This window comes from Euwallacea similis, chromosome 13 (genome assembly GCF_039881205.1).
Source record: "Euwallacea similis isolate ESF13 chromosome 13, ESF131.1, whole genome shotgun sequence".
Lineage (NCBI taxonomy): Eukaryota > Metazoa > Arthropoda > Insecta > Coleoptera > Curculionidae > Euwallacea > Euwallacea similis.
Genome location: NC_089621.1, coordinates 558,223 through 584,807, shown reverse-complemented (window position 1 = coordinate 584,807; position 26,585 = coordinate 558,223). Strand labels below are relative to the sequence as shown.

The 26,585-nt window shown below is 38.6% G+C and overlaps 1 long non-coding RNA gene across 1 annotated transcript; it reads right to left on the bottom strand.

Moving 5' to 3' along the window:
* Window positions 1-2,184: 2,184 nt before the first annotated feature.
* Window positions 2,185-14,081, bottom strand: LOC136413161 (uncharacterized). Its single transcript, XR_010752458.1, has 4 exons — window positions 13,807-14,081; window positions 13,651-13,724; window positions 2,829-2,986; window positions 2,185-2,264 (listed from the first exon to the last, which is right to left on the bottom strand). It is a non-coding gene; the product is annotated as an uncharacterized lncRNA (long non-coding RNA).
* Between the last annotated feature and the right edge of the window lie 12,504 nt (window positions 14,082-26,585).

Below are 26,585 nucleotides of genomic sequence, written 5' to 3'. Positions count from 1 at the left end.
CTTCAAATGCTTCAAGACATCTTCAGGTTGTGAGCAAAGAGGAGTTAAAAAAAAAATATATTCTCTGTTCCTTTGCCTTCATTGGAGCTAAATACTTTTTTCCTCTTCGTCTCCGAGTTTAATAACAAAACGATTCACACTGAATGCGATTCAGTTTTATGTTTCTTTGTGCACTTACGGAATTTATTAATTAATTCTACGATTATGGCTTCTCGATATTGCACTGTCGCCATAAGTCTTAATTCCTTTTCGAATTGTCAACAATGGCGTCCGCATTAATTGAAATCGGATTTTGCCGCCGTGATTATATCCAACAGTAGAATCTTGATTGGATTTGATTGGTTCTTCGGTGTGCTCCATTGTTTGTTTCTTTTAAGTCCCACAATTCGTGAAAGCGATGGTTTCCTATCTATAGTGTGAATCACTGAATGATACTTGATGAGAATACCATGGCCGTGTTTTTACTTGAATTTCACTTCGCACCAAAGAACGACTAAACCATCGCTACCCAACAAGAAGTAGGTACATGCCCTTCGGTAGAAGCTTCGGTACAAAGTGCGAATGAATTATACCATAAAATGAGAATCAGTTTTTTGTCGTGCATGCTATAGCACGTCAAATGTTAAAACCGCAGACGTTTTATTTAAATCAACTTCTTGCCGCCCGAAGATGCTTCTAAAAAATATCAATGAATTTACAAATTTAATGGATTTTATTCATCTACGTGCTCCTTAAATCCGACTAATAGTATCAATAATGGAAATAATCCAAGCGGAACAAACTCAGAGGCGGAGGTTCGCTTTCAAAAGAGGAGTACCGCAAGTTTTTTAAGAAACAGTGAAGTTACGCCACTGATGCAATTTCATTCCCACGCTCTTTCATCTGGTTTTAATACTAAATATAGACTATTATGACAGGCGTTTTTCGATATCAAAAAATCTTCAGATAACTTAACGTGATTTAGAACCGAGTAAGTGGTACCGCATAATTTCGGGAATTTCAGCCACAAATTTTGGTTCAATGGTAAACAAGGGGACAAGAAACGCGGAGGGTTACTGAACCTGGTGCCAGAAAATAAAGAAAAACATAATTACTTGTAGCAGTACTTTTTGGAAATGTGTTTTGTATAGGGAAATGAGAATGGGTGTTTAGGAGAATATTATTGGCAGTTTTTTTGTTCTACTCGGGGCAATAAAGCAAAACCTACCTTTGATTTTTATGATGAGCCATAAAATTAACATGGAGTCATTATAACCTGGCTTTAACGGCTCAATTTGGTTCTCGTGATTTGTTTCCCAACAAAAACTGTTATTAACAAGCTTAAAAAGTTACTTATATATTGATTTTACTTTAAAAAGATACTCATTATTCGCCAGCAGTTTTTTTTCTGCAACCAGTAATACATGTCGCAGTTTGAATCTCCACCAGCTCTCTAAGAAATGTGCATTAGCAGTACAAATTTGAATTTATTTGCTTTGTGCGAAAACGCCATTGCTTTTATTGCTTAAGATACCACCCGGCAGGTGGCGCTCAATCAAAGTTGCACAACTCTTACTGTGGCACTCGCTGCTGCATTTAATTCAAAAATTGTTTATCGATGGGCAAGAGCGGTTTTATTTTCTTCGAAGCAAGTGGACCACCCCAGTTATGGAACAAGCAATTAAAATCGAAATCGCACACTGTATTTACCAGGCCCGATGAGCTCGGCATACTCTTATAATCAGTATGTAAATCCAGTCGTACCTCACGACCTGCTCGTTTCAATCAGCCGATTAAACTGCATCATTTGGTGCCTGAGATTCCGCTCTCCGGGTCTTTAAACATCAATCCCAACCAACTTTTACGTTCTCAATGACTCTGCAAACTTTTCATATAACTCAATTCTAAAATCACTAAGCCAGATTTTATTTTTCCCTTAACGACATCTATGGTAAAATTTAAACCGATGGGCTCGAATTTGTGAAACGGAATAATCCCGTCTGATCGGTCCTGCAGCCACCCAACATTTTTATTAATCCAATATTGACGTAGCATTAAAATTATAGAGCAGCCTTCGCCTTCTAGTATTGTCCGGCCGATGAGCGGTACGTTCTGGGTTATTATTACAGCTTCGGCTAATTACCGATCGGGCCTCGCCGGCATATTGCCCGTGCACTTCATTATTATGCCTTCAGATGTAAATTACCTGATTTAGACGAGGAAATTTCTTCTCAGGTTGGTTTAAAAACGGGCGTTGCCAACGACGTCTGGGTGCGCATTCATACCTAAAAATTGAGATATCAACGAAGGAAAATGTGTTAAGAGTGAGTATTGTAAAGGCGATTAATGTTCAATATGGCGTTGGGAGCAATGGCAATGTCATTGACAAATTTCGGACTGCGTTGCTCCCAACGACCATTTTGAAGTTAGTTGGGAGGAACCCGTGGATGCGCCAACATCGACGATTTTTTTTATGTGTGTATGAACCCCGAATTCAATTATTCTATTGCATGGCTTGCTGAAACTTTAAAGGCTTGATCTAAAGGTTCATTCTGAGGTTTCACTCTTCCGTGCTGATCCATGTCACAGAGATATCAACATACCTAGTGACTACGAACCCCATGTCTAAGTCTCAAAATGGAGATTTCTGAGCATTTTAGGTCAATTCTACTTTTCAGCTGAATTTATCACAGTCACGAAAACGAAACATCGTAGTTCAAATAAACATTCTGTTCGTGGCACGTAGAGACGGTTCATTTAGAATTAAAAAATGACGATCCTCGATGAGTGGAAAAGTCTGAAAGTCGGCATCGGAAGGAAGAAAGTCCGCTCAATATACTTCTGTTTACCTCTTTGCAGTCCTGAGATGACAATGGAAAGATCGGAGGTAATATTGATGTGTCCTAGCTCCTCTTCCTTACTTTCCCATCCTATCTGATATTAGATGAAATTAGATTCCCCAACAGAAGTGCCCGGGAGAGCTGAGTTTTGGTTGTTAATGGGGATCCTAAAGGTAAGAAAATAGTTCTAATGTAACAAATATTAACCACGAAAATACTCAACCGTTTTCGAGATATCGGTGATGAAAAGATGGAATGTACAAGTGGGAGTCTTTAATGGCGTTAGCCGCACTGATTAGTCGTCGCAAGTGCGAAGTTGTCAGGCGAAGTTCTATGTAAATGGTCAACAAGTGGCAACGCTGCTAATAATTTGACACTTGGGCGCCAGTTATAGGAATCGGTCATGCAAAAGAAAAGAAGGCCGTGAATAAACCCAAATTGACCTGCTTATTTGCCCACAATCTGAACTAAGTTTACGACGTCTCACATAGCCTAAACTAGCCTTATTTAATATTGTGCTCAGCTGAATTAACCCGACTTTACTTCTTCCATGTTCTTATTGCAACATCGTGCAAAATCCTGGCATTTCTCGCTAGTCTAATATCGCTAAGAACGACTCAACCATATTCATAATTTACCCGGCGTGCAGTGGATATGCCTCAGATTCATATAATAGATATTCAAAATGTTATACGGCACTTTGCTCCTGAAGTTATTTTATTTATGGCTCCTTCATGACTCCGATATTTCCCACTTAATCACTAGTTTTGCGCATTGGATTTATGGCCACATTCGGTCGGTATGCTGATTTTTCAAGATTTTGAACGTCGGCGGCTGGATTGCAAATAGACCTCGGATTCGATAGCAAAAAACCGTAATTGACCGTCGAATTTGAATTGTAAAAATGACGGCATGACAGGATGGAAAAAATTACCCACAATGGCTGCTCAGTTGCAAATTATAACGCGGACTGTACGCCAGTTTTTGTGACGATGTCGGCCGCTTTGAGCCACTTGCATACATATCTTCAACATTTAAATAATTTATATGTATGTACGCATTGGAGAGTCACTTTTTCAATTGTGCCGCAAACAATGCGTCCGACGAAGACATGACGAAGAGATGACGAAGAGATGTGACGGAAACTCGATGACGGACTCTTCGGATCTTGAAACAGAGGCGTCCGGCAAGGCCTTCAACTAACCGTGAACCCCCTCATATACTTATCAGGAGGCTTCTATATCTAAAAAACTACTTGACACTATGCAAGTTATCGGATGAAGTAGTTTTCGGCTTGATCATGGAACCTCCTAAGTCGAGCAATTTTGCCTTAGCTTAAACGGCCGCCCCTGGAGGGTAATGAATCGGCAGCAAAAAACTGCACCTCGAAAGTACCGAAAAAAGTAAACGAAGAAAGAATGGCAAGAAATGAAGAAAATAAGGTAAAAAGCATAAAATCGCCGCTGCAAAAAATCGCCTTTTTCTGTTTGTGCGAACCGCACGTTGCTTGTAAGTATTTGTTCTTAATTGAAACTCAAATCTTGGTAGCTGTTGTTGAAGATTGGCACGTTTCTTCATTCTGTACAATCCTTAAACCTCTAGATTGCTTAATGGTTTATGTATCAGTAGCAAAAAAAAACTATTTCCTGGTATGACAATTCGTTTAAGAAGTTTAGGATTTTTTTTCTCCATGTCGGTAGAGGCCAAATGCTCTCTGTCCACCGCGCATTGTTTAATATTTATGAAAATATAAGTTCAACGGATCCGTCTCTCGTCTCATAACTCCTTGTCATTCAGCAAGTTTTTATCCGCATCTTGAAAATCATTATAATGAGCTGCATTATGCAATTAAATAAACATGGGAGCCCCATTTCGAATTTAAAATTAGTTTTTTGCTTCTGAATTTGTATTTCAGTAATTTTAATTAAGAAAAATATTGTTTTATGGTAATTTGCGGCTGGGAGATGACGGGAGAAAGTTTATTTGCTGCATCTCGGAGATTAGCTCAATGGCAAATAAACGGAAGAGATATTAAAATTCGCAGTTTTGACACAGTTCCAATTTCTTGGAAAACACGTGTGAAATGAAGGAAAAAAAAATTTGGGCCCCTCCAAGATCTTCCTTTACTTCAGGCTTTAATAGCCACAAGTAGTAAAGGTAACAACAGCTGCTGGCCCTTCTCTCCGAGGACGCAATTACTATCCTAGATACTAAGAGTGCTGCCAGAAGCTTATGAAACTGTAGAGGATTCGACTACTCGGGCTCTGCCAACCTTTGAAACCCTTCAGACTCAACAGAATCCATCAGAAGTCACGTCATATGTATTCTCGCATTACTCCGTGGGGTCAACGAAACTGAAAAAATCGTCGTAACACAATAAGTGAATGAAAAGGTCAAAGAGTTCCCTAAGAGTCTGATAACAGGACTGCGGCCAACTGCTTTACAACCAGTACTAGCCCAGCCAACTGATCTCAATTTTAGAGAGGCTAGTCCCGACGGCTAAAATTAATTTTCTACAGAGTTGTAAAATATGTTTATTAAGATGTAAACGGCACCTAAATAGACATACAATTAATTTCCCATGTATCGGCGTTCCCCAGGTCTTTGTGTGCCGCAAGAAAACCGCCATCAACAGCATGCGAAAAGAATTTTTATAGCATTTTGTGGTCTGCAACGTTGTTCAGTAATTTTGCATTTTATTAACAAATTGCGCCAATTCACTGGCAATTAAAATAGATTTGAATGGTTTATATGGGCGGTCTGCAAGCACTTAAGACAAAGGTAATTTTTATCGTGTGGAATTACCCCCGTTTTTAAATTGCAAAATGTTAATACTGCCGCTAGTAAGGCTGGCCAGTTCGTCGGAATATGAGCTAATTGTTTCGAAGGAAAACAACAGTACCGACATAGTATGTTTATTACTCCGATCCCAGATCATTAAAAAAATAGCTTTTGAATACAAATTGTGAAATTGATTCTAAATTAACAACTAATCAACATCTATTCAAACATCTGCCAAAGCTGGGGGGAAATCCCAAAAATCGCTCATTTTGCAGTTAGCCATGGTGAAAATATCAAATTTTATTCAACTTATTTATTATTAGCACTAATCAACTGTAACGCATTAAACATCATAATAGCGCCCTGAGGGCACACCTTGCACAGCGAGAAGGGCACAGCCCGAGTTGTTTAAATCACCGAAGTTTTTGCTAAATTAAAAAGACCAAAAAGGAGCTTCGTGTCGGGATATAATTGTACTTACTCAGTCGTTTAGGGTTCAACATTGTAGGGCGCTAATCTGAATTAAAAATCTGTTCGACAGATGTTATGCGATTTTGTTCTTTTTTTCGCTGTACAGGTACAAAAAATTGCTCTAATCTCATCATTACCAAATGCAGAACATCTTTTGTTGCAGTTCTTCCTGCAGGATCTGAAGATTGTTCTTTTTTTCTCCAGCCGATAAGATTCGAACATCTGCAGAGCTCAATTGATATCGAGTGTTCGAAACGTGAATCGAACTTACTGCCCCGAGCCAGCTTGGTGGGCCTGACCGGGTTATCAGAATCTCCTTGCAAGACTCTATTCAGATTGAAATTCTGCCAAGGAAACACTTTTCTGGCTCAATCTATTGTCTTCACTTCTCTCTTGCTTCCTGTTTTCTATGGATCGTAACAGCTGCTTCGACTTACAGTTTAACTCTAACTCGAGTATTCTGTTGTGTGTTTCCTGTCTAAGGACGCTTTAAAGGCTGCGAATCTCTCTTTTGGACTTAAAGAGATGTTATGTTGTGTTAAAACTTTCCGTGCAACCAGCTGCTGTCCCGACACCAAGTGGTCCTGGATGTTGTTCATCAATGCGGAATCATTTTTGTTGCTCTTTGATTCATCGGAGGACTTGCTACCAGTGGTCATGCGGAAGATAATGCTGAATATTTTGAACGAGTACCTGTTTTTCAAGAATTCCAAGAAACCCATGGTCGAAAATTTAATAGGATTAAGAATATTGAAAAGTGGGTGAGTAAAACTGACATTTCCGAAATTTTGTAACAGATTTGTGATTTCCTAGGGGACTTTGGTACCTTCAAGGTATGGTACTTGACCAAATTGGCAAACGCATTGTTCAAATCATACATAAACTCGTAAAGGAATCGTTTACCAAGAAGGTACTTTGAATATCATAATGCAGTCATACGAGGGCTGTCTTTTAAGTTTCGCATATAGAGTTGGAATAAAATAGTAGACAACTCTTAAAGATTTTATATTTTCCACGAAGATCAATACACTTTTGTATACGCTGGAACCATTTCTGGAAGCAGCTATTCTACTCATTTGTTGATATAGTCAAAATGACGTTTTTGAGGGCGTTGACTGCTTCTAGCTACTGGAATCTTTGACCACGTCCATTTCTCGCAGTCCGTTCTTGATTTTCAAAAAGATAAAGAAATCATTTGGATTTAGATCGGGACTATACGGAGGATGATCTAACAATTCGACATTTTGTTACATTAAAAATTACATTGTTTTGCGAACTGTGTGTGAACTTGTATTGTCTTCGTGGGTAATGATTCGTCATTTAGGGTTGCTGTTTCTACACTTAGCAATGACTTCCGGCAAACAAACGATTTCATTCCAACTGGCAGTAACAGTTCTTTAATCTTGCAGGGAAATTGTTGCTACATGACCTGCTTTTTAGGCGAATGTCACCACCATCTTTTTGGACACACTTCGAGAGCGGATGACTTGATGGTTTTTCTTCACCTTAAAACACCCAAACAAACGATTGGCGTTTATTTTCGGGTTCATGTGAGTGATGTGAGTTCATGTGATAAATCTACGATTTATCACCACTGACTATGCTGTACACGTTTTTAGAGTTTCCTGCGTTGAAGCGGTCTATAGTTTTTTGACACCAATGGACTCTAGCTTCTTCTTGTACTTGGGTCAACAGATGCGGTATCCAAGGGGACAGTACTTTTTACAGCCAATTCCTCATGCGAAATTTTTTGAGTTGAGATCTTTGAAATCCTCGATGATGCCCTAATCTCGGAATATGTCACATGTTGATCTTCTTTTATGAGCTTACGCACAGCATCGACGTTTTTCTGAGCGACTGCTATTTTTGGTGCATCTACCCTTGAATCGTCCCTAAAACTCATCCGTCCACGTTTGAATTCTTCATACCAACGAGAAAGTGTTTCCTGATGTGGTGTTTCATTGCCAAAACAGAAACCAATTCGACGAGGGATTCTTGTAGAGATAATTGTTTTCGAAAGTTGTAAAAAATTATTTAGCGAAAATTTTCTCGGTTTAATTCCATTGTTTGAACAATTTGCTAACTTTGAAAATGTACTGTATCTACAATACTATAGGTGCGTATTGTGCTGAAAGTTTGGTTTTAGGTTAACTAACGATTGAGATTAAATTTTATTAATAACATTTGAGTAGCGTCGCCATCTATGTCCCTGAATGGAAAACATAAAAGGCAGCCTTCGTAGTAATGCGCTCCAGCGCTTTTTGTAATTTATTATTCTTACGCTCACCCCAGAGATGAGCCACCACTTTGGGGTGAATTATAATAAAATCTGAATGTTTGCATGGATATTAAAGAAGATCCAGTGAAATTGGAATTCTCAGAAACTATGAAGACGAATAGATCAGTCTTGGGAACTTTATAATTAAATTAAAAATTAACATTAACTGGCAAATTCGAATATGTTGTAAGTTCAGAGCAAGAAATGTGGTCCATGCCATTGTGGATTCAAACTCCAATAAAGGGCAAAACAGGGATTGTCAAGATTTGTTATTTTTCCTCCCATCTCGCCATGACTTAATTGCAATTTCTCAGTTTGAACTATTTTCTTTGTGCTGTTGTAAAACGTTATGGACATAAAAAGAAGGTTTTCTGCCAGATATTCCCTCACAAACTTTTCCCTCCTCGGAACTCAACCAAGCATCAAGTCCCCATACGGTCGAAAGCACGCTCTCCCATCAACCCAAAAAGCTGATGCGGAATATACAAAGCTCCGTATCAAAGATTTATGAAACAAAGTTATTTTGACGTGAAACCGAAACGAGATATCCTTTCCATCTAAGTTTTTCCCTCCATTTTCCGCTTTTGTATGAGGAAGAAAATAATAACTGGCCGCAAAAAGTTCCCTGAAAAATGACATACCGCAGCGGTCCATCGTAAAACGGAGTTATTCCTTCCTATGAGCGATCCAAGATGGGACATTTACATACGACCTTTGTGTTTACAAGAATAGATTAAGAGCGATTACACGGTTTAGGTCGCCTATAATGCATTCACGTGGCGTGTGATACAGAGTATCACGTTTCTGGTGTAAAGAACGCATGTTACAGAGGGATCAGCCACCAAATCGTCTCTTTGAAGTCGCCGGCGGTTCTTAGGCCCGTTAACATGTAAAATACATGTTATCTCGGTGAGAGATTGGTGTGTATGTGAGATGCATTTATAAGTTTTGAGGTTACAGTAAAGTTTCTCACTGAGAGTTTGGGATTAAAGAAAAGAATGTTAAGCAATGAGAATTATTGGCAGCACTTTCAAACTTCCAATCTTTCAATTCCTGGATCAACTTACTAAATAAAATAAGTGAGTTCCATATATTCTGCAAGTGGCAACGTGTTAAACACCATGTGTCCCCGGATAGGTGAACCTATTCTTGTAAAAGGTAAAAACTTTCGATTTAAATTTTCATTTTTTTGGGGTTCAGTCCTGTTTGGTGAAAGACCAATTTCTAACATAATTTCATTTTTAAATAATCAAGTGTATTGAAAATTTTCAAAAAAACCTATGTTCCTGTATAGTAAAACGTCTCTTCTGTGTCAAATGTGACATAATTTTATTAAGAAAAATTATTTAGAATCGGGACCTAAGCTCATATACTAAATTTGAAAGTTTTTGGCTAGCTTTGGTTTCTTCCATTTTGTTATATATCCCAAATCAACGAATTTTATTCTTATCAATTTTTGTTTTATTAAAATAATAAACTATCGTCGTTAGATCAATTAAAAAATGTATAATTTCATATTAAACTTAAAACTCCACTAAGCACATCCTAAAGCACTTTTTTCAATACGGTGTCGGAATTCTTTAAAAGCTGCCTGCACGTGTCCTCTAGGAATTAATCGAACTGCCAGTGTTACCCTGTTTTTTAATATTTCTGTATCATTTGGAATGTGTTCTTCATAAACTATTTGTTTCATTTTTGCCCAAACAAAAAAAATCCATTATCGTAAGGTCTGGGGATCTGGGCGGCCCAGATGTCCGGCTCATTCTCCCAAACCATCTTTCACCAAATTGATCATTTAGCCAATCAATAATCATTTGTGTAGAATTCGCAGGGCAATCGTTATTTTGAAAGAAATGTGACTGTCAAATATTTAAAGGAAGTTCCTCAATAAATAATTGGTAAAAATAAAATTCTTTGATTCGGGAAATATTATACGATAAAATATGAGAAATCAAAGTTGACCGATGATTTTCAAATTCGATGTATGAGCTTAGATCCCGATTCTAACCATTTTTTTTAAATATCATTATGTGGTATTTGACACAGAAGAGTCACTTTATTATACAGGACAATAGGTCTTTTGAAAATTTCCAAGACGCACATGATTTTCTAAAAGTAAAATTATGTTTGAAATGAATCTTCAATCAAGCAGGGATGAACCTCAAAAAATTAAAATTTAGATCGAAATTTTTTTACCTTTTACTAGAGTCAGTTCACCTATCCAGGGACACACGGTATATGCTATTTTGTGCATCATCTCTAAACCTTGAAATATTTGTCCATTTTTGTCGAACGTGGTCGTGGAAAGTAAACAAACCAATTACGTTATTGCTCATAGGGCAGAATAACGCATCAAATATCTTAGGGCTAAGCTAAAAGTGGTGATCGAGCTGCGATTTTCGCATTAAAGAAAAAAATACAGGGGTGGAAAAAAGCACGTTAGATCCTCACTTCCAGATACGAACCATTATGTCCAAATAATGAAGAAATTAGTCATCACGATAGGTCACACAAAAAATATTTGTAGGTAAACATATTTTCCCATTATAATGGGTCAAAGTTGTCGTTGAATGGCAAAAGGTCAAATAAATTCAATTCAATTAAATTTCTTTAAACATCTTTTTTCAGCGGTGATTTGCTACTTCTCCTGCTACTTTCACCAGATACAGTTTTTTCAACTTAAGGAATACCCTGAGATTCTATTTTACCACAAGCTTTCAAGCGTTCAGATATAATAGGAACTACCTTATTCGCAAGTACTACATGCATAAAATTGGGTATTCTAATAGAAAATATGTTTATTAAGGTATTTAATAAAAAAACTGTATAAGAAAGACATTTTAATGAAATTTTAGATCAACATGAGAAATTTAATAATTTGTATTATTTTGAACCACTGCACGGTTTATCGACCGCCATAGATGTTTTGCTGCTTGCAATTCGTAAGTTTTTGTGCGATCTACTGTGATGACTAATTTCTTCATTGTTTGGATAAAGTATACTTAATTTTATGTAAACTTCAAGAGCTCCCATTCGGATATTGTTGAACGAATAACAAAAATAATGCCAAAATTTTGATTTTCTCGTTTTCCAATGAAAAATGTGTTGTTTTTAAAGTAAAATAATTTCGTGCCCCATTTACAAAACAAACCCCAAAGTGAGGGACATCCGAAGAATTCTGGCACCGAATCGCCCCATTGTTTTTCCCAAAATATTAATATCTCCGGTTCGTCTTTTTATCCGGGATTTTCGAGTCCGGAAAAGCGGGTATGATATAGTGCCTTCGTTTCCCATTCAGGGAATACGCACACAACGTCGACGCTCATATAGCGTCTTTCCTGCTGACTCGCCTGATTTATGGCCGTTTCAGGATTACCACCGCCGCGCCTGTCTGGACCTATTGTTTTATTCCAGACGCCGAGGTTGGAAATGTAGAGATTCCTTCGACTGCTAATTAGACCTCGCCAGTTAAGCTGAAGAATAATAAAATGGCTGCTGAGGAGAAAAACCGGTATACATTAGACATTAACCGTGAAGATCTATGGTGGAGCAAAAACCGCCACAAATGTAAATAAAACCAAATAGATTCAAAAATATGCACATAAAAATATCCAGCGCTTTGAAGAATTGGCTGGCGGAAAAAGGGCAGAAGCAAGAAATGGACATAACTATAAAGCATAGCTGTTAAATGGTCATTAGATACAATTAACATCGACGGGAATTTCGCGTAGTGGTTAAATATCTCATAAACTACATTGATTTGTTAGTGCGGGAAAAACAACCTCAAAAAGCGCAGGTTTTTCTCGGTGACTTAATTTAATGAGAGCAACGAATTTCTACATTATAGAACAAATTGTATAATAGTTTAAATTAAAAAACGTTTAATTTTAACCGTTCGTTTACACGCTTGACGACGACTAATCAACAGCATCCCGGCGGGGAAAAACCACGCCCGTAATACACAGCGAAATAAAGCAGACCTTTTTGGTTAAATTTGTTTAATGAAGCATTAAAAGCGTTTTTGTTTTCTCACGATGCTACTTTACATTTTCACGGTTCATCTATATTTATAAACTGCGTTCTTCGACTTGATGGGTTTCTTCAGCACCGGCGAAAAACAATGAACTTGTATTACGGTAGCTCAAGTCCACCATCTACGAACTGTCTACAATTTCTTCAAACTACGTGTCCAAAGCACCTAATGTTTGCTATTTTTACACACTTTGAGCGCCGATAGCTCGAAAACACGTGGAACAATTACTTTAAAATGTCCTCATGAGCTCCATAAGCCCGTCTAAACTAGATTGCAATACCTATTTAAAGTTCTGCGGTACGAGGTCAGAGAAAAGAAGATCCCACAAACTGTATTTCCGATATTTCTTTCCCTTAAATGAGCTATCCGGAGTCAATATAGAATCCAGACTTGCCATTAGAGCGGAAAGTAGCACCTTTCACTCATAAACGACCAACGACCTCCTTCACAAAAACAATTTCTACAATACCGAACGCAATGGAAAACCACTACGATTTTAAGTGTGTCATCCAGCTTCAACGGATCAATTGACTACTGAAATGCTCGATTACTCGACTATTATAAATTCATCTTTTTCTTTCATTCATGCTTTTGCTGCCTCGAGCTAATCAATTGGTCGTGATTAAGTTTTTGCCCATGGCCGGTGTAAATGGCATGACCGCACAATTTTTTGGGGAAAAAATCAAGTTCAGCAGAAAGAACGAGAGAGACCGAGTTCACCCTGTTGGGTAGATTATGGGCATATGCGGGCTCATTAAAGGCACCAAACAAGAAACGCTGTCGATTAAATTTTTGCTCGTTTACCTCGAATTGGAAGAAAAAGTGTACGGTTAGAGATGGATATGCGCAGAGATAATAATATTTTCTAGTGGTGAGCTTAAAAACAAGCTACTTAGCAGACCATGTAGGATCTAAGAGCCCATAAAATTTTATGAATGAATATGCCACGAGATATGGCAGTTTAGATACTGTCTTGTGTGGAACGTGGGAAAATGAGACGAATGCATCATTGTCGCAGGAAACGCATTATTTGATTTCAAGCATTCCCGATCGATGCATTTTAAATATGAATTTGGCATCATCAACTTTATGAGCTTTTTGTGATGTTATCAATCTCAATTTCCATCCAAAAAGGCGCGATTGGTTACGTCAAATTATTTTAAATTACATTCTGGCACCCATTCATCTATGCGTGAATACGTAATGATGCATGAACGATGCGATGATGATATTTAAATATCGCCCAAGGGCCATTATAATACACCTACTTGTTGATTAGGTCTCGCATCAATCCCCGGCTTCCTGCTAATTTCTGCAGCAAACTAAGTGAATTTTCTTCTTGCTGCAACAGTACAAGAAAACTAATTACCCACCGGCGAAATTTAAACAGAAACAATACAAATTAAGGTCCTGTACAAACCTACCTCTACGGAAGACAAACCGAAGTTTCAAAGGGGGGCCAATCAAGTCCCGGATTGAATTGTGTCCATTGTTGACATTGTAGAATACACATTCGATTCATTAGGTGGACGTGGGGCGTTGGCTTTCTTTATATTCCTGCCTTCGCATCACAATCAGGAAGTCCTGAAAAATATATTTACATTGGACCGTCGGGATGGATCGGATTTCAATTCCGCTGAAAGCCTCGTTTTAGTTCCTAAAAAATCAATATGATCACGTGGGAAATTGCGGATATTTGAATGTTTCGGAAAAGTGTTCATTTTAATACCAAAAAGCGGAGACTTGTATGCCGATGAGCCAGGAATCATCTAAGAAAAAATCACTTACCGTCCTGAACCCAACCATATGGAACCTCTTCCACGACGAGATTCTCGGAGGAGCCGTAGAGCAAGACTTCGAATTCGCGGCATGTGCGAACGATTAGAAGATCTGAAAGATAACACAAATTATCCACAGGTAAAAGTGCTAGAGGAGACAGGTGTAAAATTAGCTAGACCTAAGACGGGGACGTAATGATGTTATTGAGTACTGAACTGGGCCACCCGTGAGTTATTCGAGTGCTAAAGCCACCTCGCAATTTCGAGCACTCGGTTAAGATTAGCCTCAGAAAGCCCTAAAGTTCCTTAAATGAAAAGCAACAAATTTCCATTTGCTTAGACCCAAATTACCGCACGTGCTGCAAGGAAGAAAATTCTAATACCGCAACATTCAAAAATTCCATAATATTATAAGTAAGGCGCCTTCGGCTCAAACGCTTCCCGAATCTTAAAGAGCCTGCAAGATCCTGCAGGATTTGCGGGACACATGTGGCCGACATGGAGCGTGTATTCCATGCGTTGTCAGTTTCAAAACGGAAAATGTTTCCACCCCTATTTTGTGTAAGCTTCTTGCCCCGTAAATCCACAGGGGAGAAATTTTCTTAACATTTCAGACGCAGGATTATATCTCATGTATAATGCCACAAGAGGAGAGTTTTTCCCTGGTTATTAAGGCCCACCTAACATGAATATGAATGATTAACGGAAATGGCTCGTATCTCATCAAGTGTCAGTCGTCGAAGAAGAAACGCAGTTTCGGTTAGTTGGCATGAGACTAACGAGTAATATAAACGCAACTTTGAATAAACAAGCAGAGGTATTTTAGCCTTAATATGGCCATTTATTAATGCTCAGTGTTTGCCTCCCATTGTTATCTTTGCCATTAAAATTAAAAGGCGTGAAATGCCCTTTAAAGGAGCTTTATTCGAGGAACCGAGTTTTCCTGGTGCTCAATCCATCATAGTCCCAATCCGAAAATCACCAGTGAAAACAATAAGCGACAAATCGTCTGAGGAGCACCAGAAAGGGCATTCAAAGCGTAGGTCCACAGGGGGGGCCCCATTTTGATGGAAAACCAGGGGTTGAGGTCCTACGAGGATTCCGGACAAGCTCCCCGCAGTCCCCAAGGTTCGATCTGCAGGAAATCATGCAGGACCGAGGTTTCCTCTTGGTGGAAATGTATGATTTATTCGAGTGTCAGGAAACGGGGGGCGTTATCATAATTATTGGAATAAAATTGTTACGAGTGATGGATTGTGGCCATCGAGAATCGATTTTCTGTCTCACTTAAAGGGTGTTTCTGTGAGGGTAAAATGACTCGAGAAATCCGTGGCAACATTTGCATGTGTTCGAATTAAAAATACTTCTTATGTGTTGTTCGCGAGAAAACCTCACGTATGGTTCTAAAATGGTTCTTTTTCACCTCGATTGAGTCCTGAATTGAAAAACGGAGCCTCGATGCCAAGCACAGCGAACACGCCTAAGAGTGTGTGACCGTGACGTCTCATAAGCACACGCAAATGGAAAAATAATTATTGTATTTCCTGCAAATTTTTTAAAGTTTCTTCTATAAGTTTGAAACTGACAATAGAACTCCAAAAGGTCAATACGTACCCCATGAATTAAACCAAAAAATATCCTCCACAAGACACTTCCACACCAACCCTTTCACTAACGTCACACCCTTTCGAAATATAAAAACCCTAACCCTATACAGAGTATAAACTGAAAAAACCGACCACCCCTTCTCCTGTCTTTGCACCCCTTTTATGTATGTAAATCGCCCCTTCCAATAAAAAAGCGCCGAGTTATGTATGTAAAATACCCTTTTTGAATGATATGGCGCAAGTCCATACCTTAAGGGAGAATTTTCTTGGCCAATACCAACTCGGCATTTCCACCCTATTTTAAATTGTAAATTCGCTCCTGCCCGAGGGGAAAAGCGTGATTGAACGATTAAAAGTTGAAGCCAATTACGGCTCCATTTTGCTGCCATCGACAGAGTCGCTGCAGCAGAGATTTCAATTTCTTGATACTATTAAATCACTCAATTTAAGTTAATTTTTAGGACGATTGTGCCATGGCGAAGTTTCCATCCCTCAACTCCCAGGCCATTTTCCTCGACGGGAAAAACGCCCATACATGCTTGAAGGGATAATAAATCACGTATAATGCAGTCAAAAACAAGCCAAATCGACACTTTTTAAGCTCATCTTCTCTCTATAGAAGATGATTTTGCAAAATCCGGGCCTTTCAAGCCCGGAAAGCGGAGGCGCCTGTAAGTAAATCGGGGAAAAAATTGATAATGTGTAAGTCAAGTTAGGATGGAGAAGGGCCATTTATCATTCTTTATAAATTCCGCATCGGTTTGGGAATATCGGGATGGAAAGTTAAATATGATATAATAAATTGTAGCTTTTTGGGCCCTTCTCATGATTAATACTTGGACAGTGACACCGCTAATTACACCACTGTAATGGAAGAAATAACGGTACATAGAAGTCTAATTAAAACCATATAAAACAGTCAAAACATGAAAAAAAGTGGTGCTCACCCGAATGAATAGTAATCATTATAATTATTTTAGTAACCGCGTTATAAAACTGCTATATAAGGAATCATTAACCTCTTAAATTAGCCGGAGTGATATTATGTAGCATGCAATTTGCAAGCGAACATTGCTTAATTAGATTCGAAATCTTTATAGTATTTTTAATATGGGTGTATTCTAATAGACACATTAGACTTGAGCAGAAAAAATTGCTTTTTAAATTCCTTCATTGTAAATTTTATTGTAAGTTTTATGGTAATTACTCCGATCACGAACACAGGTTGGCTTTGACTAGAGCCGCAAAGCAATTAAACATAAAATAGGCAAAAAGAGATTCATTTTGTTTATTAATGCCCCTCTCTCTAGTTAATTCTAGCAGTTCTAGATGTTCTCATTTCCGTACTGATGAAACACTCGAGTGACTCATCATTCTACGCTTTTTTTTGGCTTACCGTTTTCGAGATATTGTTGTTTAAGTATGTAATGGACATCACTTCGGTGTTTTTTAAAGTCTCATGATGAAACCCCCATTTTTCTGCTTTAAATTGTTTCGTTTTTCGGGGACTTGGAAGAAAAAAAGGAGTAAAAATAACGTCACATTAGTAATCTTGCTCTTTTATAAGCCTGCATGACCCAGATTGAAGTATAACTTTTCCTTTTTGAGTTACAAGGTGGACACGTATTATTATGTACTTTTAACGGGCACATAAATTTTAAACAGAAAAAGCAATTTCACACAAAAGTGTCGAAAAAAGAGTGTTCCTGTTTCTTAATTCCGCAGATGGTCTTTTATTAAAGTTGCATAACGAAGAAGAGCTGCAGGAGAAATAAGCAAGCTTAAAACAGTACAAATAAACCGAATTTAGTATTTCAAGTTTTATTTGTGAAAAAAGTTGAAACTTCCCGCCGCCGGGGCCTCGGCAATATTTTATAAGACCTGGGAAATTTAGACGGTAAGATATTACGCAGGAAAAGCAAAATATTCAGTGGCGCACTCACCGAACAGAAAAGAAACATTGTGACAGGTATGTTCTCGGGAGAAGTAGCCAACAATAGAATTAGTTTTCCTAAGAAATTCCAAAAAAGTACTAAATTTTAAATCTAAATAAATGGCAACAAGGCTCTGTTCTTTTGTTTCATGACCAGCCATGGCATAGTCAGCAGTGACAGTGTTTGACGTAAGCTGTCAAACTGCAAACTGAGTTCCTGTGTTTAAAACCTTTCCTTTCAAACTTGCTGAATTCTCACTGACATTTTAACCTCAAGTATCCGAATTTAACCCGAGCTAACCTGATCATCCCCCAGAAAGAGCTATCCAAAAAGCTCACAAATTGCCACCTACGGCTATGACTGAATACAAAACAAAAGGAAGGGGTGGCTCGGGGAGGCGCTTTGTTCCACGTAAATTGAATTTGAAAATTGGCCCCGTCTCCGTGCACTTGGCTTCCCTAGATATGATACACTGCGCTCCGTTTTATTCCCCCCTAGATGGCTACATTCCCCCGATCCTGCTGCCCTTCTTAACTGCATTATTTTAAAATATCACCTCTATCCCTAAAGGTTTTTGAAATTGTTTCTGTGTTTGGTTGCAAAGGCCGTTCATTCATTAAGGCCGGCAATAAAACTCGCATCAAGTTAAGGCATCAGCTCTTTTACACCACGCGCCCCCCGTTTGTCAGCTATGGGGCTCCGCAACCACCCCTCGCCTCCCTTACCCCACCTGCACGATCGGTCCACGCGCTGCAGCCAGACTGAGGGTGAATCTCTCAATATCGAGTGTGTTGCCAAATTTCATTTTTAGACCCTAAATTAACGAGTGAAGCCGATATAGGATTTTTAAAGTTTATTCAAGGAATAATGAAAATTGTGTCAGAAGGCAAAGGACAATTTCAAAACGTTGTCCCTTCGGGGTAGGTTTTGCAGATATGTGCAGTAAACTCCGTGAAAGTGACAACGTTGTTATCGATCAGAAGGAGCGTAAGGGCAGTCCAATCAAACCCTGTGCGTGACAACTCTCACTCTTCGAGCCCTTTTTGCATCCCTTCGTTCCTTATGCGCCGCACGGGCCCCCTCCCCCGCCCGACACGACCCCTCGAGACGTGTTTCCGCTTTCGTCCGCCGCTACCCTTTTTGTCTCCCCACATCCCTTTCAACCGCTACCCCTTGCAAAAATTTCTATAATGCGATATATAATATGATGAAATGTTGCTCGGCCTTTGTCCCTCCTGGCAGCATTGTTTGTTTCTGTGGAGATGTGCTTCGGAACGTCCCTACATGATTGCCTATTTTTCTACATACAGAAGGAACGTGAAGGTGCTTTAGTGGCAATTTTCATCGTTGCACATTTAGCGTATCGAATGACTAAAGAAACTAAACAGAATTATTTCTGCGGGTTGGTTTGATGAGAACCTCGAAGGAGAACAATTCGGCGCCCTGTTTAGCATTCAACTCGAGATGAGGCGGCTTTGTCAGCAACACAATTGACTAACGAAGGCTCATTAGCTTCAAGGTGGACGTCGCCGGTGGACTACTTGATTATCGAGTGACCATTAAAGTTAAGAGATCGCCGATTGCGTATTACACGTGATTTAATTCCCCGATGGTCTTGGAAATAGCAAAAATCCACCCCCATGCATTCTAAAATTGTTCACGGATTATAAAGTTTGGGAATGAAGTCCGCAAATCCGCGCTGATATATTCGGCAATATCCCGGATATTCCCCCAACATTTCCACTGAGAAAAACTATGAAAAAATGATGCAGAACCCCGGGCACGTTCATATTATTGATGCCCCTCGTCGCACCCGGATATATAAAACTTTTTAAAATAATGCTTTCTGGCGTCCAGATAAATAGAGGCGCTCTCTTCACTCAGCAGGGGATTAGGCTATATACGGGGGCAGGATTGGATAAAAGATCCAGAGATACACGCCTCGGTATATACCCACTGAATTACTTAATTAAGACCTTCATACCTTATGGCATAATCGCGGCAAATAAATCTATCAAAACCAAATGAAGGGGCACGAGCCATATGCCGCAGGGTGGCCATCGCCATTGGAAGCCCATCTAAAATAATTGCCGTATAAATTTTCCTCTGACAGGTAGGACACGTGACCGGGGTAATAGATGTCATTTGGCACATGCAGTTTTCGGTCAGCAACACCGCAAAAGTTACCTGGACGTTTTTCCACGAGAACATTATCTGTAGGGGAAAATTTCGGGAAGTCTAATAAATGGCAACAATCCATCGTTCTTTTGTTTAAAACAAGCGTCGGTGCAAATGAATGACGCAAGGCCTCTGTTGCCAAATGTTTACAATTGTCTTCAGATTGCACAGACTCTGGAACATCATTTTTCGTTATATAATAAACAAATCCACCCCACTTTACATTAATAACGCCGACCATTCTTAAGGGGTTTCCATTCAATACTCAATTTCATCCAGAGTTATTATTGCGCTGGGGCATTCTAATGCCGAATGCAAGGTTACTGCCCCCATGTCGTTAATTTGGCTACGTTCCTAAGCCTAAACGCTCTAATGTATTCACTCACCCCATGATGAATCATCCCTCTGCAAGGGGGCCTTGACCAGCATCCTGCGAAGCTTCCCTTATGCTAATCTGGCATATTTCAGATTACCAGACATGGAAGGTGGTTTATCGCCTGAATTTCACCCTAAAATGAACTTTTTTTAACCTCAATTTAAAGGAGTGATGTTCACGCGGGGTTGTGCGAGGGTGAGGAGGGGTGTTACGGAGCAGATAGATAAATGTTTTTAAAGAGACATAAAATTGCGACGTGGAGAGACACTTGCTGGGGAGAGGCAGCACGGGACTGAGACGTTCCTAAAAGCTCCAATGTTTTCTAAATTAACATAAATTGTTTGTAGTCACCTGTTTAAGATGATGCAGTTTTAGGATCATGAAAGCTCTCGAATATACCCATGGCGGAAAACCTGAGTGCCGAATGACCGGTATCGCATCTCATATCGCATCGTATGCACAGGGTTGATCCGTATATTTAGACAGCGCCTACTATTGTTATTATATTTTTAAAAAAACTTTTAAATTCAAAAGAAGTAGAGTTTGTCCTAAATCGCCAGAAAATCTTAAGTAGCCCAACAGATGAATACTGTAAAGTTAAAAAAGGACACAATGTCGATAAATTTATAATGGAACATTCTATATATTTTATAATAATTAAATAGATTTTTATTTTCTGATTTAAAAAATATATAACATATTGATATTTTGTTTAGCCGTTTTCGCGATATTTGCGTTTAAAAATCGAGATTATATTGTTCTTCCAAATCGCAGCAGCCATGAATAAACAAATGAACCGAATGTCATTGGTAATTGTTATTTATTCAACTGTCACATTTTCTTCATTTCATCCGTAAAATGAGTTATACAGAAGCAGAAAAATTGGAAATGATTCGCCTCTATTTTGAAAGTTTTAAGAGAATGGATCCAAACGAATATCGATTAATTAAGTGAACATCCTGTGTTTATTGATAATGCTTTATTGAAGTCAGATGGAGATTATAGAAAATGTGTTGAAAATAACGATGGACACATTCAGCACTTGTGAATTTTAATTTTTGGTAAATATTTATTTAAACAAAATGTTTATTTTGGTTCCATGGTATTAAAATGCAATTTGTCTATATTAGTTTTAAATTCATTTATTATTTTCAATATGAACATAATAAATGATTACTAATGACATTCAGTCCATTTGTTTATTCAAGGCAACTACGTGTTGGAAGAACAATATAATTCCGATTTTTAAATGCAAATATCGCGAAAGTACCTAACCAAATGTCAACGTGTTATATATTTTTGAAATCAGAAAATAAAGGGCGATCCAACTTTTATAAAATGCATAGTGTTTTTCAACTTTGCAATAATCATTTGATGGACTACATAAAGTTTTCTGTCGATTTAAAATAAATCTTACAACTTTTGCACTTAAAGTTTTTCTTTTTTTTTACAATAAAAGTAGTAAGCACTATCTAAATATACGGACCAACCCTGTACAAAGTTAAATCAGCGGTGTGTTTGCCAAGTCTTTGATATTTTGAAGGGGAAAAAAATCGTCGTTAGTTGAAAGTTTCACACTCATCTGCCCTTTCCTCTGCTTTCTTGCAGGAATTCGAAATCACTGGAGCAGATAAATTAAAAGAACTAAATATCCTGAATTTTTTGGCGTCAACGTACAAAAGATCCAGACTTTTGTGCTCCCCCATTGAACCTGCTCGCTTGTTACGTTATTGCTTTTAGTCCGTTTCTTCAGGTGTAAAATTTCCTCTAATGCTGTAAGTAAAGATAAAATGTTAAAGTTTATAGTTGGAAGTGTTTCAAGCAATTTGAAAGGAGGAAAATATAATCTAGCGTTTCCCTTATTCCTTATTCATTGGCCAGCATTGGACACACACAGGCAAGTCCCCAGCGCCCAGTAAACCTGACTCAATTTTCATTCTAAAAACGATGAGGGGGGCTTCGCCCTCTCGAAATGTCAAAAATGGTTCGCGGTTTATGGGCAATTTGATGAGGGTCCAATGGAGCACCTTTCAAGAATACCAATATCTCGATTTAAAAAAGTACTTCTTTAGTTTTTAACAATATATTTCCCTGCTTATTTCAAATAAGAGAAAACAAGCGTCGTGACTTATTTATTGCCACCCTATTCGTAGCTTGTATACGGTCCCTTTGATGTCCCGAGGTCTGACGGGAATCCAGAAGTAACAACTTTTATTGGACTCCAATATTTATAACCAAAAGGCGATTGCTTTCCGCAAGAAATTCTCAAATGTGTAGTCGAGATCAAAAGAAAAACGAATATCCAATTTCAGGAGCTGCAATATAGAAGATGCCTTATACATAATCTGATTTGGTGCGGCCAAATTGGATCGCTTTTCGATCTAAGCAAATGTTTTTGTTCTGGATTATGTTTATAATGAAGAGCCCTAGGAGATACGAGAGTTGTACAATAAAGGATTTCTTAACATTGAAAGTACGAATCAGTGGGGCGGCAAAAAAAGGGGGTGGCGAGGGTGCACAGGGAGTGTCGTCGGTCGAGTGCGAGGTCGAGATTAGACTAGCGATGTCGACCCCCCTGGAAAATCCAATCTTGATCTGCTATTGCATTCCTACAATGACACTTTTCCAACGGCCCGTTTCGTTTGTTTGATACTCTTTGTTTAGAGACGGCGGTCGAAATGAATTCTCTTTGTCAATCTTCCCTTTGAATTGTGACGAGAGGAATTTCAACGGAATTAAAATACCTTTCGGGGGATTTATTGAAAAGTTCCTTCCTTTTAGGTAATGAATCCGAAGGAGCACAAAGATACTGCAGTTAAAAGGAAACAAGTGAAATAACAAAGAATTAATTTGAAAGTTACTCTTCGACTTCGATTAAACAGCACTAAGAAGCACGTAATTTTTGTTCACCATTTCATCGGGAAACATACATAGCCATTCAGTATAAATTGAAATAAAGCTAAAGCTAACCAGCAGAAAATTGAATCTTTCAGTCAAGGATATTATCACAACATGGGCATCCCAGATAAAAAGTCGTGCAACAAAAAAACTTGCTGGTCCCCGGTATTATAGGGCCATTACTACTTTGTAGATAGGGCAAAGTGGGTCCTTCCTCTGCCTTGAATCTATATGTATTCGCAGGACCGCCATAATAAGGGCGATATTCCTGTTTAGGGGGTCGCCTTTGCAATATCCAACCCAGGACTGGATTTAGAGAATTTACCGCACTTATTTAATTATTCTAAATTAAACAAATTTGCTTAAGTTTTTTATAGAAGTCTTAAAGATAAGATGATTCGTATTACAACAAAGGCTATTTTAGACTTGAGCTTTAGGGAACTCAGTCCGTTCCTGTCCGTTAAGAAAATTAACGATACCTAACGAAAAGTCCTTTCTCTCGGAATAAGGAAAATCCGGAGGGTGGAAACAACCCGGCTTAAGTAGAGGGTTCTTATCTTGCAGAAACAGACTTTTTAGACTAACGAAGCCGCTCAGGCCGGGACCTTTTATTCTGATTGTCCGGCATTATCCTATGGTGTGCATTTTAGCTGATAACCCGAAACAGGTCCTAGTAATGAGGGTTCCTTTCCTCCCTGATGTTTCCTTCTCCCTTGAATGTGCTGAACTAATGGGCGCGGCTTAGAGTCTTAAGTTTATTGGTGGGTCAAACATCACTGAATCATAAGACGATTTTCAAGCCTGGATGGCTGTATTTTCTTAATGCTTTTTCGTAAGAAAATCAATCGAATGAAAACCTGTTTATCTGATCATCTTAAAAAATAAAACATTATTGTGCCAGGAACGTTTGTTATTTTAAATCCACGTCTTAAAAACCGCAGGGCTAGCCACCATAGAGGTAAAAACACTGTCGAGTTTCCAGTTTTGTTTTCAAAATGTATGTAATTCTATATTCCAGCCACTTAGTTGCTTTTAAGCTGAAAAATGCCATTGCGAGAGTTCTAAAATCGGCTTTTAAGGGCAATTTAAATTAGCAACTAATTGTCAGTTTTACACGTCGATGTTCCAAGAGCCCCAGGCTCCATTGACAAATCAAAGTAAATATCCAGAAGTTATTCGATTTTCTGGCATAAACGGTGTTATTCAGAATTCCAGCTCCCCCAGCGTTCATTTAAAAAACATCAAAAGAAGAATAAAATGCGACGTGAAAGCGTCCCGAATGTGATAACCCCGGAATAAAATTTACTTTTTAATGGAAAAGCTCCGCAAATATTTTCTATTCATTCGGGACCCCCGTATATATGAATTAGGAGGAAAGGGGGTGCACGGAGTCGATTTTTATGTTTACTTTCGCTTTACATTTAAGTGAGGAAGATTTTCGGAGCGATTGTGGAGAGGAGGAATTATTGGAAAGTCGCTTTTGATTTTGGGGTGAAGCATTTCAAGACATTTTGAATTAGGCGTAAATTGCGGCCGCCCTAGCGGAAGGGACTTTAGATACAGTGTGGCAAAACCCATTTTTTAGAAGTTTTATCTAAGGGCACGTTCCGCTCTTCGATAGGCCCTTGGGACAAAACCGAGGGCCCTCCCTCCATAATCTTCCATTCCTGCTGCCTCAGGATAAAAAAGTGCACCATGTTAAAGGAACACTTGGGGTGAAAGCTTCTTATGGCATTAGCGAAATTGGAAAAATATTTGGATACGATTTCCTGTATGTGCGAAGCCTGAGGATTATCGGAAAAATGTTCTTTTGTATTTTTAATAAAAGTGATGGTTAAAGCGCGATTCTAAAGCGACGAAACATCTTGAAAGATCGCCAGCGACATCACAAACAGGGGTGAAAACATTGGGGGTGCAAACCCGGCTCATACAGTATTCAACACGGAAAGATATCCCGCATTAATGCGAAGGTCCAACGGAATCCCAATCCTGGAGAATATGTATTAGACTGCAACCAACGAGGAAGTGTATTCAGAAGGGCCCGTTCGTTTTCCTGAAAAATCACTGTCTTGAGCGTTAAATGCGGATTCTCTGTTCCTGGAAGGTCGTCGAGTTCCGGGATCTCACCGGCCAAATTTAGCCCATAACTCAGGAATAAATTCGTATAATATTGGAGGAATATCTCCCCGAAATGACTTTTACGGACAAGTAATGTTCGCTCGTTTATTTTCATAAAATTGTAAATCCTCAAGTGTATTGCGGGCTTTGGAGCTTCAAGAATAAGGGAACAATTTTTAGCAGAAATAGCTCTCCAGGTTTTCTGGAACATAATATGAATATCTATACATTTGCTGGGAAGGTTCCTTTATCCATAAAACACCCAATTCGGAGGAAACCCGTCCCGAAAAAACTTAAACCTTTATGAGACCTTTCGCTTTCGGGCGATATTTCATTCTTTTTGTCAATTTTACGTCCTTTGTCGTAAAGTATCCCTGTTGAAAACAAAAGTTATCAATCCATTTGGTCGAAGATGAATACATTGAGTCTTCGATAAGGCAATTTGGAAAGGGCCTGCGGAGGCTGCTAGGAAAATTAATTCAGTGGCGTACAGTGTCATTTGTCGTTCTCGCCCGAGTCCGTGAAATGTGCCAGGCCAATGTAAACTGGAGGCCAACTGGAAAATGGAACTTTTCCGTGCCTTTCCGGGAAGATGTATTTTGCCGTGCGCTTAGTATTCCTTTTCGGTGTCCTATCAACAAACGACATCTTTAATATGTCTAGGGGATTCTATGGAAGACATTCATGTAATTCAACAGAACGCCACTGTAAACCAGAGTGTAATACGGGCTTTCCATGGATATTTTTATGTAGCAATTTTCCGGCCCTCCAGCTATCGGTTTGTGTCCGAGGAGATGACGAGAGGTCGGGGGTTAAGTAACTTCTGCAGGCCCCACGTCTCGATCCCTTTTTTATTTTTTATCTTTAAACGTCATGAGCGATTATTATTGCTCTGGCTTTTAGTCAGTTTGCCCTTTAAGGGGGTGATGAAGACCAAATTAGTATCGAAAATTTCATTTAATTATGAATCACTTGTAATATTTACAACCACACGGCTGATTTAGATGACGCATAGATAAACGTCTTATTTTCAATAAGGTGGCGATGTTAAATCTTAATTGACAGTTTTCGAGTGATTCTATTGTTTTGTGCGAATAGCCTGAAGTCTATCTCTGTCTCTGTTTTATTCATGGAAATAAAAAGAGAGATTTATAATTTTGAGGTTAATATTTGTTAGAAATGAGTCCCTTTATCTCTTTTCTTTTATCTTTTACTTTATGGTAATAACTCGTCATATATTCTTAAAAAATAAAAGAAAAAGATGTCGATTATGTTTTTGTGATTTTTCTTTTCGTATTTTTATTAAGTATTCGC